Source organism: Callorhinchus milii, unplaced genomic scaffold (genome assembly GCF_018977255.1).
Source record: "Callorhinchus milii isolate IMCB2004 unplaced genomic scaffold, IMCB_Cmil_1.0 Scaffold25, whole genome shotgun sequence".
Taxonomy (NCBI): Eukaryota; Metazoa; Chordata; class Chondrichthyes; order Chimaeriformes; family Callorhinchidae; genus Callorhinchus; species Callorhinchus milii.
The window spans coordinates 5,483,568-5,501,198 of NW_024704766.1; the positions used below are offsets into that span (position 1 = coordinate 5,483,568).

The 17,631-nt window shown below is 48.2% G+C and overlaps 1 long non-coding RNA gene across 2 annotated transcripts in view; it reads right to left on the bottom strand.

Moving 5' to 3' along the window:
* LOC103190396 overlaps positions 1-14,596 on the bottom strand; it is a 52,709-nt gene extending 38,113 nt beyond the window's left edge. Inside the window, exons 1-2 of one of the 2 annotated variants that reach the window (XR_006085740.1) lie at positions 14,086-14,596; positions 3,497-3,655 (exon numbers count right to left, since the gene is read on the bottom strand). This is a non-coding gene — a long non-coding RNA (uncharacterized LOC103190396). The remainder of the gene's footprint in view (positions 1-3,496; positions 3,656-14,085) is intronic. The other variant, XR_006085739.1, reaches the window with a different exon arrangement.
* Positions 14,597-17,631: the final 3,035 nt, after the last annotated feature.

The following is a 17,631-nucleotide window of genomic DNA, read 5'->3' on the forward strand; positions in this document are numbered from 1 at the left end:
GGGAAAGACAGGATACGGTCACTCCACCAGCCTGAACAACCCAAGTCCCAGGAGGTCCCGTCCACTGCTGCGTTGTGCGCAATTGGCCGTCATGATATTAAATGCAAGGATTATTTTTTATTGGACCGACAAATGTTTTTTGGACTGACATATTAAGAGTTCTAGTTTTCGTACCCTCCTCGGATCTCCCCCCCCCCCTCTCTCTCGCGCTCTCTCTATCTCGCTGGAATAAGACTCCACTGGTGCTATGACACTAGTACCTTACACCCGAACTGACATAAGAGAGCTACACAGCGGGAGACGACATGAAAAAGGCCATTCAGCCCAACCAGTCCGTGCTGGTGATGCCACGGAATGGGTCACATCTCTCAATCCTGACGCCTGTCATCACCTGATGTCTTTGCCCATCTCCGGCAAGCTTTCCTGCTGCTTGTCCAGCTGGGACCACGCTACCCGTTAGGGCTGTGGCTTGCAGGGCTAACAGGAGCTGGGTTGGAGGAATTCCTACCCTTAACTGGTTTGCCCTTTACGGTCCTGCAGATCAGCCAAGCTGGCTGCCCTGCCAGCAGTAATAGTAATCCTTATCAAGTATTAACAACGTCTCAGAGCGCTTCACAGAATATACTGTAAAGTGAATTGACTGTCTATTTTCATGAGCGAAATAGTCTCAGAATCTGCAGGAACATGAATCCTGGCTGTTTTGCCCGTCCCTGAGTCAGGGGAAGAGGGGTGGGTGGACGGGGGTGGGGTTTGCTGGGGCCAGTTATAGCTCCACTCATTGCTCCAGGTGAGAGCAAGAACCTCACAGCAGATCGTAGCTGTGACTATGTGTCCACACAGCTCAGCCGTGTGTGTCTTATTCATAATTGAAACAGTACTTTGTACAAAAGGCTGATGAGCTAATCTCGGGTTTGGTTCCCACACCGGCTTCGTGGTGTAACTGTAACTCGCCTTTTCACTCGCTTGAATGAAAGCTTGGCTCTGGGGGGGGGGTCTCAGAACCTGCCAGGTAAGGACACACCTGCCTGGAAACCCAATCGTGTAATTACACCGTAGCCAACCCAAGCTCGGGTAATCTACACTTGAGACTGGCGAGCGAGCGCGCATGCGGAATAGAGCTAGCGTCAGGGAGAGAGAGAGCGCACGTATCCTCCACAGGGTAGAATGTGACAAGTTCACGCACTGTCCTCTCCCAGTCCTCAAGATTTCACTTGGACGATACCGGGTACTGGTACCAAGTGAGGCTCGGTAAATATGAACCATAATCCTTGTGGTTGACATAGCGACTTGTCACATCGTTGAGACGTCTCAAAGGACTTCACAGGAAGCGCCTTATACTGTAAAGTGGAGTAACCATGTGTTTTGTGGTGCAAAACGCGGGAGCCAAGTGCGCACAGCTGAATAGAGAGGTGGGAGCGAGTCGGATCCTTCAGGAATCCTGAAGAGATACGACAAGGTTAGAAACAGAGAAAGACTTATTTCCTTCTGTTGGAGAATTGGTGACCATAGTGTGCTGACTCACAGGGTTATTAGGGGGTGGGACTGATTGCCACACGTAGCTATTGAGACCGGATCAATTGTATTACTCGGAAGGGAAGTGGCTAGAGTACCTGAGCAATAAAACCATTAGGAAATGTGGGAGAGAGGAGGGGAGGGGAGAGAGGGGAAAGGTGGGGGGGAATGATAAAAAGGACAAGTTTGAAAAACCAGCAGCTGTGGCAAGGACACGATGGACTGAGTGACCTCCTGTGATAAACATGTTTGTGTCTATGTTAGACTCCGATGGCAGGAAGCAGAGAGATTTGCTCCCCAGTGAGTGTATCACTGAACCCAGGTGTTCCTGTGCCTTTCAGAGCAGCAGGTTTAAGGATAATCCTGGCATTTGATACAGCTCCTCATCAGGTCTTCGAGACGTCTCAAAGCGTTTCACAGAACATACTGTAAAGGAAGTGACTGTATATTTTGTGGGTGAAACGCGGCAGCCAATTGCGCCCAGCAGCGTCCCACAAATAGTCGCGGATTGAGTGACCACATTTTTTTGGGGGGGGAAGGATTATTACGCTCCAGAAAAAGCGATCCGCCAATCAAGCAACAAGCTGGGTAAACAGAGGCGTGTGGAGTAAGGAAACTTTAATAATCCCTTTAATAATCCCTCCAAAACAAAACAATAATAAATTGGTCATTTCCAATCCACGACTGTTTGTGGGACATTGCTGTGCGCAATTGGCTGCCGGTTCGCCCACAAATATACAGTCAATTCACTTTACAGTATATTCTGTGAAACGCTTTGGGACGTCGAGAAGACGTGAAAAGCACTATATCAAATGCAAGGATTATTATTATTATTATTATTATTACTTGTCTAGGGTTCAGTCCTGTCCGGATCCTCTCGCTTGGAAGGCAAGCGCACTAACCACTGTGTTACAGGACTCCTCCCGTTCATCTTGACGCTGAAATGGCTGATCTCACACAGGGCAGAGCTGGACAAACCTCAGGCTAAGGGAAGTGAAAGAGAAAGACTATTCGTGTCCCCTGGAGACATTCAGCAGGTTGGAGATTCACGATAATAATATCTTTTAAAAAAACAGCCTAAATAATATGTTTACTTATGACTTTCGGTGGTAGGGGGTGGTGGGGGAGAGGAGAGGGGCTCATTTATCTGCAGGTCTGTCACTTCAAAGGAGATCGCAGTGTAAGGCTCTTTAGACAATAGCTGGACATGTAGTGACAACACAGGAACCTCGCACGACGGGAAATCAGAGCAGGAAACGTCACTCAATTGTCTGAGCAGTGCAGGACTTATAAATACCTTCAGTTCAGTCAGCTATCAGGGTCTCTCTCCATCATTCCCTCGTTGTAGAGATTTGGGACAGTTTACAGAAGCTCATTGCGGACAATTCCAAAGGAACTTCCTTGCAAGCCAATAAATCCCAGCATGGGGACTATCATTAACATCCACCGCCTCAGGATTTTGAACTCACAATCCAGGCTGACACTCCAGTGCAGAGCTTTGGGGGTGGGTGGGTGGGTGGGTGAGGGGGGGAGCACAGGAGCACATCGCATTGTCAGAACCAACATACGTCAGGTGAGACGTTAGACGGAGGCCTCATCTGTACCTGTTCCGGTGGACGTTAAAGATCCCGCAACACGATTAGAAAAGACAAGGGAGTTTCTGTCTCCCGATGTTCTTGCCAACAATACCCCCCAGTTAGCTTTCATTGCAGTCTGTGGGGCTACGGCTACATATTGCCTACATATACACAGTCACTATACTTGACAACAATTGCCTGTGAAGCGCTTTAATGCGACAAGACATCAAATTCATGTAATATTTATATTTTGTGGGCAAAACACAGCAGCCAATTGCCCACAAACAGTCGGGGATTGAGTGAGTGAGTGAGTGAGTGACCAATTGAGAGGAAGCGCGATGTTAAATTACCTCTCGTTCAGGTAACTCTGTAACAAAACGCGATAAGACAGATGGAGAAATTCTCACCTTTATGGCCTGGTTTATCTGCTGATGACTAATTGCCGTGGGGAATGAAGGCACCTGGGTTAGCATTCAGCAGGAACTGAATCAGCCCAGCCAGGCTCCTCCACAGGGTTCCTCATCTTCTCACCATTGTTGTGTCTGCATTAAGGCCTCTAGACTTTGCTGAAAGAGTAGAAAAGAGAAGGAGAGAGGGGGAGGGAGGTGATTAGTGTAAATATTTGATGTTTTTACAATGCGACAAGGCTGCCAACCCACTAGACCAAATAACAATCTAACACTCCAAAAGCACCAGTCAAAACACACTCCATTATAGGCCACTGGAGCTCAAGGCTCCCATTAAGCCAGCAGAGGAGAGAGACACAGACAGCCCTATTGATCCTTTCCAATTGGGATCATGCTGATCTGAATTGGATCTGATTTAACTGCTCCCTCGCTCTGTCCCATGCCTCAAACCCGCGAGTACAGACTCCCATCAAATTTGATGCTTGCACCCATTAGTCAACAAGATGTTTTACCTGTCTGACCACAGAACATTGATGGTCTGACTTATTGCCAAGGCTTCCTGAGAGAAGGGAAGCAAAGTTTGGATGAGTTGGAAAGGGTGGGAAATGTTCTGTCTGACACAACCTTCTCGTACTTCTAACCGGCATGCTATTGTTCTGTCGTTTCGCCCACAAAAAAACAGTCAACCCCCTTTATAGTATATTCTGTGAAGTGCTTTGAGACATCTCAACAACATGGCAAGGTGCTACATCATATGGCAAGCATTATTATATTATTATCTCTCTTTATTATTGACACGATTCCACCAAAATGTCCTATCTTATTGCTCCTACGACCCAACTTGTCCCATTCACTTGTTTCCTTCCAACCCCTTCTTTGCTCTTTCAAAGAACCAGAACAGGTACGATGGGCCAAATATCCCCCTTTTATACTGTAAGATTCTATGATTCTACGATAACATGATTCTGATACTATGATATTCTGCCGCCACAAGTTTCAAGACACAATGGTCCCACTGAGGCAAATTTCAGGCTGCTTTTGAGCAACAGGAAGTGCCGTTAATTCAGGGAAAAACATTTCACGACGAGCCAAAAAATATAAGGAAATGAGAAAGAAAGGAAGAAAGAAAGAGAGAGAGGAGGGTTCCCCCATAGTCGAGTTTGTACCACTGACGAATAGAGAGTGCGTTCTATCTATTCCTTTACCGGACTGGTAGTCACTTTATCCGGATCCTGCTCTGCTCCCTGTGTGCTCAGATTATCAGCTGGAGATACTGTGTGAGGTGTGGGCCAGGCTGAGCTCGGTTACTATTCTCAACAACAACAAAAAGTGACAGTTGTGTAGAGCCTTTCACATCAGGAGCACGTGCCAACCCCAAAGAGCAGATCCCTTTACTAACAGAGACCACACGATGGGGAGGACCAGGGACACCGCAGTTGATTGGCGCTTTGGGACGTCCTCCCGACGTGAAAGGCGCTCTATAAATGGAATCTTGTTGTTGTTGTTGTTGTCAGCCAGGACAACAACGCCCTCTACGCTGGACGGCATCTCGGAGCGCTTAAGAAGGGGAGAACTTCCCTCTCTTTTCCAACTGCGCCACGGGATCTTTAACGTCCGTCTAAACAGAGCACGGATGGAACTTTGGGTTAGCGTCTCATCCGAAGGACAGCACTTCCGACAATGCAGCGCTTCCCCACCCCCAGCACTGCAGCGGGAGCTCAAAGTCCTGACGTGGGGGGGTGGGACACACACACACACACACACACGCACACACGAGCACTTCCTGGCATCTTTTGCCAGTTGATGCCTAGGGGTCATTGACATCGACACGGGAGTCAGAGCAGGGCTGCTGGACTCCAGACAAAAATGGGGGAACGGATGTCAAATAATGAGGAGCGGGAAGGGTAAAGTACTTAAATATCTACGCCTCCCACCCCCTCCTCCCCACCCCCTCCTCCCCACCCCCTCCTCCCCAAAGAGGCTTTCACGGCACGAGTGAAACCCAAAACACACAGGAGTTATCGCACGTTAGTAAATTGGAAGTCCCAAGGGTGCAAATGTGTGTCGAGGTTTTTTTTAATCTGCTGCGCTCTGTACAAAGTATTTTAAATCAAATAAACAAGGAGAGGGCACATCAGGATAAGGTCGTTCAGAAGCGGAGCAGAGAGAAAAAAAATTATAACTCCGGCACAAGTTATTTTATTGCTGCGTCAAGAGCCAACTTTTGGGGAGGGAACGAGAGGCTAAATCAGGTGTCTCTGAGCGGGGACGGGATGTGCGGCTGAGCTGGACTCACACTCACACGCATTCACACACACACACACACACCAAAACACAGGCCGTTTACCTGCCCGGAAAGGAAATCCTGACAGCAGGTTAAGCACACAGCCGAGGCTGCTCACTGTATGCCAGGCAAGGTGCTTGGCTGTGTTGCTGCACATCAGCCATTTTAAGCCTCCACATCCCTTTTGACTGAGGAAATGTCTGCCGTCGCTCGCTCGACTGAGGGTTAACCCATCTCCCGGGCAGCGCAAGGCGGCATCTCAGACGCTCTTGTTCATTTAGTCCCCGGGTATGGATATTTTATTTTTTTTTCGCGTGGGTAACGGAGCTCAGCACAAATTATGCACAGATAGATTAACCCCTCACCTGCCGGAATGGTGGGAATCGCGGGCAAATGGATTTGGACAATCTTACAGCGCTGGAGGGTTGGGGGGGGAAAACAGCTGGCACGTCGTGCCTGTGCCAGCTCAGGGGGGCACACTCATGGAGAGGGTTTGGGGGAGGGGGGCAAGATCGCATGTTTTGGTGTTTCAGACGTGCTGTAAAGCCGCTCTCCATTATCAAGCCCGGATAGAAACTCCAGGGAAGTGGGTCTCTTCACACCTCAATCAACCCAACTGAGACTAACGGCCCCCAAGAGCTGACAGGAAGGAAGCTTCTTTGCAGGAGCCCCGTTTCACGCTACACCACCCTCTGCAGTTACAAAAGGTTTTATGTGGACGACCCCGTGCACACCTTCCCCTTTATTAAGAGGAATTTACTTTCCGAGGGTCTCCCATCCTCTCCTTGTCTTGTGAATGGTTATGTGTGAGAGAGTTATGTGTGAGACACAGAGGGACACCGAGAGATAGAGAGAGTTAAGGAGAGAGCGTGTGAATGAGCACGAGTGTGTGTCACTGAGTGTGTGTGACTGAGCGCGAGTGTGTGTTCACTATAGACAGCGCAGTCTCACAGTGAAATTGGAGGGATGGTTTGGATGACACGCAGAGAGATGGACAGCCCATGTACAGTGCTCACACAGTTCAGCAGCTCCTGTCCTGTCCAGACTGTGAACAAAGGCTCTATTCCTCCCCCATGGCTATTATTGTCCCTCCTTCTCCTCCTGCACCTTTAAATCCTCTACTTACTCCCTGTTCCTGGTCCCTTTTGTTCCAAACAACTATGACAGGTGGACTATGCACTAGTTGTGTGGAGGGTTATACCAGTAAGGTGTGTACTGCACAGCTGTTGCATCTATCCTGAGGGAACGGTCCGCACTACAGAGGTAAAACACACACTTCACTGATGATTATTGCTCCCCCCCACCCCGATGCAATTTATTATTGCTCCCCTGTTCTGCACTCCTCACTGGTCTCCCCAGCTCCACTGTAAACAAGGTCCAAATGGTATCAAACTCTGCTGCACGTGTCCTCACCCATACCAGGCTAGGCTCTCCCATCACCCAAGTCCTTGTCAGCCTCCATTGGCCCCCTTTCGTACAACAGATTGATTTCAAAATCCTCACTCTCACCTTCAAACCACTTCATGCCCAGTACCTCCCTACCTCTCCGACCTGCTCACACTCCACTCCACTAGCCACCCTACATCCCCCGTCTCCCTCAGTCGGTCTGCTAAATGTCCTTGTAACCTCTGCTCCACCTTTGGTGGCCGTGCTTTCAGTTACTATTCACTGGAACTCCCTGCATTAGCGCCTTGGGACATCCTCCCGACGTGAAAGGGGCTATACAAATGTAATCTTGTTGTTATTGTTGTTGCATCAATCCCTCCGTCTTACCTCCCCTCTGCCCATCTTCAAATCACATCGGGCTTTCGGTCGCCTCCCCTCTCCTTCCGGCTCAGCGTCAAACCCACAACCCTGTTAAGGGCTCCGAGACGCTACCAACATGAAGGGCGCCATACAAATGCAATTTGTATTCTTCTTCACACGCACACACACACACACACACACATGTTCACACACACACCCGCGCTGTTAACCCAACTCAGAAGATTGATGAGAATCTATTCCCAAGCTAACGTAGAAACATAGAAACAGGAGTAGGCCATTCAGCCCCTCGAACCTGTTCCAACATTTTAATAAGATCATGGCCGATCTAACAGTGCACGAGGCTGAGAACAGACAAAGTTAACCTATAGTTCACAGCGTCAGTGCCTGCCCCTCAGGTTGGCAGACGTTTAAGATCTATCGGAAAGAAGAAGAGAGGTTCTCTCCTGGTGTCCTGGCCGACAATCTCCTAGATTGATCCATTACTCTCCTCGTAGGGGTCTGTGGGATATCACTGGCGCATTTAGTGCTCAACGGGTCTGAAACAGCATCTGGAAGATCAAAAGGTCTTACAGGAAACTGCTGTCAGGTAGAGAGACTATTGTTGGCCATCACCAGCCAATTTACACACACAGCAAGGTCCCACACAAGGTAAATGACCAATTTATCTGGAGGATTGTTGGATAGGACACCAGGAGAGAGAAACTCTTTTCTCTTTTCTGACAGTGCCATGGGATCATTAACGTCTACCTGAACAAGCCGACGGACCTTGGTTTAACGTCTCATCTGAAGGACGGCAATTACTGTCAACAACGAGCTCACGTTTTGAAGTGGGGGGGGAGCTGAACGCACAACATGTCTTCATGTCTTCAAGGAAGTTTGCTAGGCTTTTCTTCTCTAAGTTAGGAGGCGAGACTCAAGAGTGGAATTGGAGGAGAGAAGGTATTGAGGGGTTCAATACTCCAGAGAGGCACGGAGAGGGAGGGCTATTGTGCTTACACCAGAAGGATGGGAATGAAAGGAACGGGTTAAAAAGCATCAAAACAAGTCCTGCGTTTAGTAGACTCTCTCTCTCTCTTTCTCTCTCTCTCTCTCTCTCTCTCTCTCCCCACCTCCTTCCCTCAACCCCGAGATAAGTGGCCGTGTGGAATGTGAACTTGGAGCAAAACCAATTGTTGTGATGATTAAACTCCTTTAAGATATAATTAAATACTTGCGGGTGAATGTGGCGTTTGGCGAGAGTCAAAGAAGCCAATCCGCCATTTGTGACTGGCTATCCAGTGTTGGTGTTGGTGGATGGGAGTGGGGGATGTCTCGTTAAAGCCCGGCTGGCCTTGTGATGATGGGCAGACACCACCAACAACAACTAACATTTATATAGTGTAGGGTAGTGTTCCAGAGTGCTTAGTCCTCAACAGACCAATGGTACATAGGAAGCTAGGACAGGCAGACATTGAGATGGGCAGATAATCTGAGAGGCCATCTCTGTGCCCCTCACGGTCTGGGAAGAGGCGAGGAGAGAGGGGAGGGGAGTGGGGGATGGGGGGAGGTGCTAGTGTCAGAATATTCCACAATCAGCAATGAGATGGATAACAATAATAATAATATAATAATCCTTGCATTTGATACAGCGCCTTATCATGTCTTTGAGACATCTCAGAGCGTTCACAGAATATAGTGAATTGACTGTATATTTTGCTGGATGTCCAACTAATGCATATCTTTCATATTGGGGGTCGGGGGTGGGGTGGGGGTGAATAGCGACGAGGGAGATGATTAGTGAGCAGGACACCCACTCTGCTTCCGAATGTTTGGTTAAAAATAGGTCCACAAATTGAGGAGGCCAAGAAATGGGAGTCACTGACTGTACATAGAACGAGACAAAGAGACACGCGGACTTGGAGGGTCGTGGGAGAAGCACGAGAGACGGAGCTGAACTGAACACAGGAATCCTAGTCGTGCGGGATTAAATGCCAGCGCTGAGCAGACATTCGGTGGAGACTTTAAGTAGGTTTTAAATCAATCGGCAACAGAGAGAGAGAGAGTGGAGAGGGAGGGGGGAGGGGGTGGGGAGTCTGAAAAAGAATGGTTGTGGTTAAAGGAAGGAGGGAGGGCGGGAGCGCTGGAGGGTGTTGTGTGACAGCAGGGAAAGAATAATTACCCACACTGCGAGACGGTGTGATTAGGGCAAGGGGAAGCGGTGATCACAAGAGAAATGCTAAGCAGCCATTTACAATATTCTAGCAGGAGTTTTTCTGGCAGACACACAGGGCAGAGAATGGGCAGGAAGCAAGGAACCTTGGAGTTGCGTCCATCGCCACCTCTCTCTCCGCCTCTCGTCCCTCCTCTCCCTCCCCCCTCTCCTCCGCAACCTGTGCTCCCAATAGGTGCTGGGCCTAAATGGGAAAATCAGCCTCTTACTGATAATAATAATAATCCTTGCATTTGATATAGCACCTTATCGCGCCTTTGAGACACCTCAAAGCGCTTCCCCACAGGATTTACGCTGAAGTGTAGTGACTGTATATTGTGGCGAAACGCAGTAGCCAATGGCGCACTGTACCCTGGCTCCCTCCCTCCCAATGTACGTTCTCTGGCTGAGTCAGGCACTGACACAGATGTCCCAGTGAGGTATTTTACATTAATGAAAACTAAATGGAACTGCACAAGATCTCGCCCACAAAAACACACGGTCGATTCACTTTACAGTGTAGTCTGTGAAGCGCTCTGAGACATCTCGAAGACATGATAAGGCACTACAACAAACGCAATGATTATTATTATTATTTATTATTAATATTTATTATTATTATTATTTGGCGCTCTCGCTAATTACACTTTTGTTTCCAAAATAAGAGGCTTTGGGATTCTGAGCTGAGTGACAGGCCGTCACTTTGGATTGAGGGCTGTGGTATCAGAGGCGACTGGTTATGGATGAGATGTTTAAACGAGGTCCCATCTACCTGTTCGGGTGGGTGTTAAATATCCCCTGGAGCTATTTGGAAAGGGTTGTTCCTGGTGTGTCCTGGACGACATTCTTCCAGGTAAATTTGTTTTTCACTATATGGCTGTTTGTGGGGCACTGCTGTGTGTAAATTGGCTGCTGTACCCAGATATCCAATTACTACACTTGACTCTCTCTCTCTCTTTCCCGAAATTGGGGCGTTATCAAATGTGAGGATAGTTATTATTGTAATAAAAGACGTTTTCGCCTACAAAATGCAGAGTCACTACACCTTAGAGTATATTCTGTGAAGCGTTTTGAGACGTCTCAAAGACGTGATAAGGCGCTATAGCAAATGCGAAGATTATTATTATTATAATTATTATTATTATTATTATTATTCTGCTCTCACAGAGACCAGGGAGGGTTGAAGACACCGTCTCTTCATACCTATGAGTTTGGGTCTTGGCGTCTCCACAGGCTACAGACCTCCTGCAGCTCAGTGGAGCCGGGTGGCCTCACACCAACAAGCCCTCATTATTGCCCTAAATGAATGGTGAGATACAAAGCTCTGAGATGCACAGACCTGCCACAGGCCTCAGAAAGCCTGGCAGTCACCTGGTCTCCACTCCGCACTTGAGCTACACTGAGAAAGGTTCGATTGGCATGTTTTCCTTGAAGTCAGTGCGTGGCTCAGAGACAGAATGTGGAATGGGTGGGTGGTGGGAAGGGGGAGAAAAGGGACTGCTTTTCTCACTTAAGATCAGCACCTAATGGAACGCTGTAACATCTCCGTGTAGTCTGAAGGCCAGCAACAATCTGCCACATTGATATCTGCCATCGATCCAATACTGATCAACACCCCACCTCCCCGGATACATAAGGACATAGGAGGAGGAGACCATTCGGCCCATTGATCCTGTTCCGCCATTCTATTAGATCATGGCCGATCGGTACCTCAACTCCAATTACCCGCCTTTGCCCCATATCCCTTGATTCCCTGACCTAACAAACACCCTATCCACCTCAGTCTTGACAATTTCTATGGATCCAGCATCCAAAGCCTTTTGGGGGAGAGAGTTCCAGATTTCCACTACCCTGTGCAGAGACACACTCACACCCCTTGTAATATTGGGAGTCCACTCCCAGGATCTGTTATTCTATATATAATCCCCACACCCCCCAAAAAAACTTTTATTGGATTCCATCCTGTTGGTAGTGTGGAAAAGTTCCCTCTTCACACCTTCCTGAACAAAATCCTGTAAAAACCGTGTAGACTATAAATGACTGGGAACTGACCAAACAGCCTGAAGTTCCACCTAGTCTCAGTCTTAACATTTTTTTATTTTTTTAAAGAGTTGCGGGGGAAAAAGAAATGGCTTCTGAGTTAAGGCCGGATTTAATATTAATAATAATAATAATATTTTCATTTGATATAGCGCCTTAGCATGTCTTTGAGACGTCTCAAAGCGCTTCACAGAATATACTGTAAAGTGAATTGACTGGATATTTTTGTGGGCGAAAATATACAAAAAAGTAAGAAATTTTCACCTAGTTCTGCCCGACCTTACCAACCTTTAAGACAAAGCGATCGTGCAGAGTAGAACGGGGGAGTGGGTGGTGGGGAGGAATATCCTATATGTATATATATATAACTGCACCAATAAAATAAATCACAACAGAATTAACTAACACCCGAGACTGTGGGGTTGGGGGTGGGGCGGGGAGTGTGGTTTGGGAATGAGTTCTGTTTGCTCACGTCCACTTTTGCTCAAAGACATTGCAACGCAAACAGTTTGCTAACTCCGATTAAGACTTCACTGAACACGGAGGTTTCATTCCCTCTCACAGGCAGAGTGCGGGAGGGAGAGAGGGAGAGAAGGAGGGTGGGAGGGAGGGTGGGAGGGAGGGTAGGGGGGAAACGTGAAAAGTCGTCTTAAATTCTCCAGGTGGGGGAAGGGGAAAGAGGGAGGGAGGGAGGGGAAAGAAGGAGGAGAGCGATGAGGGGAGAGATGGTTGAGGAGGGAAAAGGAGATGAAGGGGTGAACGAACGCGTGGGGCAGTGAGGAGCAAAGGAGAAAAAGGATTAAATATCTCAAGCAGTCTCTCTCTCTCTCTCTCTTGCAAAAAGCCATCAATCTAGACCTGGACACCGATAAATCACTCGTTCTCTTCTCCCCCCTCCCCTTAAGAAAGAAAAGCATATTAAAAGACGGGGATCGCCGAGACTTGAAGCGCTCATATCTGCAGCATTGTGCGTGTGTGTGTGTGTGGGGGGGAGGTTTGGGGGGGGGGTGTGTGGAAAGTGGGGTGTGTGCGAGGATCTTATTATACTTAAAGCTCCGAGCACTTTGTGGTGAGCACAGTATAAATAACCTAACCTCTCCATCAACGTTAACTCCTCATTGCAGACCAGGGAAGTGGGGTGGGCTTTTATAAAAAAATTAATATCACAACTAATAATTTGTGTGGGGGGGCTGCGTGTGGAGGGGGAAGTCATATAACTTTTTTTTAACGATTCAGAATAACTCAAGGAGTTTCCCAAACGCACTCTCTCGGAGGTAGAAATAATAATCCTTGCATTTGATGTCGTGCCTTAACTTATCACGTCGTCGAGACGTCTCAAAGCGCTTCACAGGATACACTGTAAAGCGGAGTGGCTGTGTAATTTTTTTGTGGGCGAAACGTGCCAGCCAATTGCGCACAGCGGTGTCCCGCGAACACTCGTGGATGGAGTGACCGAATTTTTCTTTGTGTGTGTTTTTTTGGGGGACATTGTATTATTGTTGAAGAACCGAGAAACAAAGAGCGATGTGGGATGACCCCTAACCCTGCTGACTGTACACACAAAGCCAGTCTTTCAAGCATCTCTAACGGCAGATCTCCTACCCAACACCCCCCCCCCACTACCTCCCCCACCACCACGCGCACCCCTTCCCACCAGATCTCCGACACCGAAAAGCACAAGGGTTTCAGGAGAAGCGATGGAAGCAGCGAGAGAGTGAGAGAGAGGCGGCAAAAGAAAAACAACGTGAGAGAGAGAGAGAGAGAGGGAGGGAATTCAACAGGGGAGGGAGGGAGGGAAGGGGAACAGAATTGAATTGCAGAAACTTTTTTCTAAAACAGCGTGTTTTTTTTGGCGGAGTGAATAGAAGCAGAGATTAACCCGCAAACACACTGAGGGAAACAAAAAGATATTTCACCCCCACACCCCCTGCCCGCCCACCCACCCCCCCCCCAAAGAAATTGTCCCCCTTCAAACCGAGCCATTTACCTCCGATTGTGGTTCCAAGAAAAAAAAAGTCTTGTCTACTCCAAAATATACAATACCTCGCTATATTATTTCATACATAGCTGCAATCCATCCTAAATATACATTTACAATCATAAATCGTTAATGCGTATCCTGGTAGCAATTCGCCGAGGAAAAATTCGGAAGGCAATGGTCACAGGCAAGACGCAAGCATTTTTCTGAGAAAAATACATAGTTTTTTTTAAAACTATTCTTAGAAAAACGTTAAATCATTCACCGTCGATCCTGTCCCCACCACACCAACTCTTATTACACATAATAAGCACCCCCGCTCCAGTACTGACCTATAAGAATCCTGAAGTCCCACAAGTTGTTAAGAATCCTTTTTCTTTTAGCAAAACTTTCACTCTCTGCCTCTCCTTTCCTCTCCTCTCTCTCTCGTATCCCGTCTTTGCCAAAGAGAACATTTTTTCTCAGTCCCCGCTGCTCTCTCTTCTCTCGTTTTCGTCTCGTCTCTCGCTTCTCTGCTGTTTTTCACCCTGTAAACTTGCTCGCAGGTGCTCTCAGTCACCCCTGGCTTCCTCGAAGGGCTAAATAAATCCACTTTATAATCTTGAAAAGTTCCAAGGGCTTTTTTTTAAAAAAATATTAATTAAGTATAAAAATAAAAAAAATCTTCTTCTCAAGACCAGAGGAGCGATGCCTGAGCATGCTCAGAGAGAAAGAGAGCTCAAAACTGTTTTAATGAACATTACTTCCTCTCCAATGGCTGGCTACTCCTACTCTTTCCACCAGTCCCCACCCTCTGCAACCTAGGAATGTGCCTGAACCAAAGTCCAGACAACGAACGAGCCAGACAAGCCCCCCTCGCTCGCCTCCAACCCCCTCCGCCCCCCACCCCCCCCATCGCCAACGATCAATAAACCTGCAACCACAGCTTGTGACCTGTGGGGGTCAGATTGCCAAATAGGACTGGATTCTCAGTCGCCACCCTCTGACCCTTTCTCACACAGCTTCGCTGCAATTACAAAGGCACTCAGCCTCCTGAATACAAGTGCTGAAGTGATACCCCGATTCCACAAATGGATTTCAGGCTAAACCCCCCCACCTCCATCGCCCCCATCGCCCTATTCCCCCCTCCACCCCGGCTCCAACTCCAGCTTCCCCCTTCACCACAAAAAACACCCACACCCACACCCACACACAAATGTTCTGTGTCAGGCTACCCACTGGTTTTGCAACAAAGCTCCTGAACTTTAGATCATTTTAAATTCAGTGCACAAAACAAATAAGAAAGGGGAGAGCGAGAGATAGAGACAGCAGGTTAACGCACAGACGAGAGAGAGAGAGCGTGTTACACACAGGATAACACAGGCTGAAGTGTTTTCACATAGAATAACACAGGCTGGAGTATGTTACATCCAGGATAACACAGGCTGGAGTATGTTACATCCAGGATAACACAAGCTGGAGTGTGTTACATACCGGATAATATAGGTTGGAGTATGTTACATACAGGATAACTAGGCTGGAGTATGTTACATGTAGGATAACATAGGTTGGAGTATGTTACACACAGGATAACATAGGCTGGAATGTGTTACACACAGGATAATATAGGCTGGAGTGTGTTACACATAGGATAACACAAGCTGGAGTGTGTTATATACAGGATAACATAGGTTGGAGTATGTTACACACAGGATAACACAGGCTGGAGTGTATTAATTATCAATTTAACCACAAATACAATAGCCGACTGAATGTGGGGGAACCATCCCTGGGGCTTTGCCGTGCTGGTTGGACCTGGAACATTTCACCAGAGCGGTATCTGTTGCCGATCCTTGGCTGCCTGTCACCGCCATTGCTGTTTGGGAGCGCGGTGTCTGAGTCACACCGGCACGAGATAGCAGCAACATCACCGGCAACAACCAAATGGTGGGAAGAGGCTGGATGAGCGAACTGCCTCCTGTGAGAGGCTGGTGTGGGGGGGAGGGAGGGAGGTTGCTGGGGGGTTCTGTGCTGACTCCTACCTTCATCGAACTTCGAAGCTTCGGTGCCTCTCGTTGGCCGGATCCGAATTCACCAGCCGCATAACCTTCGGGTCCTATGACAAAGCACAAACACCCATCGGTTGGTTATCTCGGCGAAAACGTGACAGACACAAGAATGGGTAATAATATTATTTTACCCGCCATGACGTGTGGAGTGTGGAGGAAGGTCAGCTGGGAGATCGCAGGGGAAGTTGGCGATGCACCATCTGAAGCAAAGTGCGATCATATTAGATTAAATACTAGGGAAAACCGTTGCTCTACTTGTCAGTGAATTTGGGGGGGGTGTGGGGGTGGGAGCACCCGATTCATCGTTTGTCTCCGTGACCATTATAATACTAATAAGAATCCTTGCATTAGATACAGAACCTTATCACGTCTTCGAGACGTCTCAAGGCGCTTCACAGGATGCACTGTAAAACGAATTGACTGTGTATGTTGGGGGAGAAAGGGTTGAAATCAATCGGGGACTCTACCCCGTGTGCGTGAGGGGCGCTATATAAGTGTGAGTTGTTGTTGTTGTTGTTGTTGTTGGTGGTGGTGTAGCTTACAGTTCTATTTCAGCCTCGGGAACCCCGCAAAGGGAGGGAACCGGGGAACGAGACACAAAGGCCATTTAGGGCACCCTCTCCTGCCTCCTGGTGGTTGTCAACGGCAGTGCAGGCTCGGCCGGGCTGGGGCACGTCCGTAAGGGATGTGTCCGTGTCTTGGTACAGGGTAAGCGGCAAGCTACGCGGTTCCAGCCGGTTGAACTCCAGCAGTTTACACCCCAACACACACTCCCGGGGTCCCCCCCCCCCCCCCAAGCCTTGGAACCTTCACCTAATGAATCAGGTGAGCAGCGAGAGAGAGAGAGAGAGAGAGAGCGAGAAGGTGCATTCCATTCCAGACACCAGGTAATTTCCATCCAGAGATGGCACACATGGAAATATCAGTCTGGTTTGGATGCTTTTACTTAGTGATGGGTTTCCGCAGTTGCCCAAACCCCCCCCCCCCCCGCCCACTGCATAATAATACGATAATAATACTAATCCTTGCATTTGATACGGCGCCTTATCACATCTTCGAGATGTCTCAAAGCGCTTCGCAGGACACACTGCAAAGTGAATGGGGTGTATTAGTAGAGTATATTTTGTGGGGTGTGTAATTGTACTGGCACTTGACGTAGTGCCAATAACAGTGAACACACATCGCCTTATCACACCTTATGATTCTATAATGAGGAAATAAGCACAGTGCTGCCATCTTTGTGCCCTGTGATCCTGGGAACTTGCCCTTGGCTTCCTCACTACACTTGACAGTACAGTAATTGCCTGAGATGTGCTTTGAGGTATTTTGACGTGAAAAGGAGGTGAGGGGGTGGGGGGGGGAGGGGGCGGGTTGGGCGGTGGGGGGGGGTTAGGGAGAAGAGTCTAAATTACGGTGATGGTATTGCTTCATAAGGAATTCCCAACAGAATTTTGCTCCCATCTGAACAGAATTCACGTAGTGACGTGTCACCAATATAATAATAATCCTTGCATTTGATACAGCGCCTTATCATGTTGTTGAGACGTCTCAAAGAGCTTCACAGAATTATACTGTAAAGCGAATTGACTGTATATTTGGTGTTACCCATAAATTAGCCCCCCCCCCCTCTCTCTTTCTCTCCCAAATTCGAGTGACGATATGGGGTGGGTGAGGGGAGAGGGGGTTTTCCTGGGCAGCTATAGGCTGGGTACTGTGTTGAAATAGTTACCGTTGAATTTCAGGCTATGTTCAGACTGTGGGGGGGTTGGAGATTTGGGGGAGGGGGGGGGGGTTGTGGGTGCAGCTTTCGTTCCTGAACAGGCTGGAATC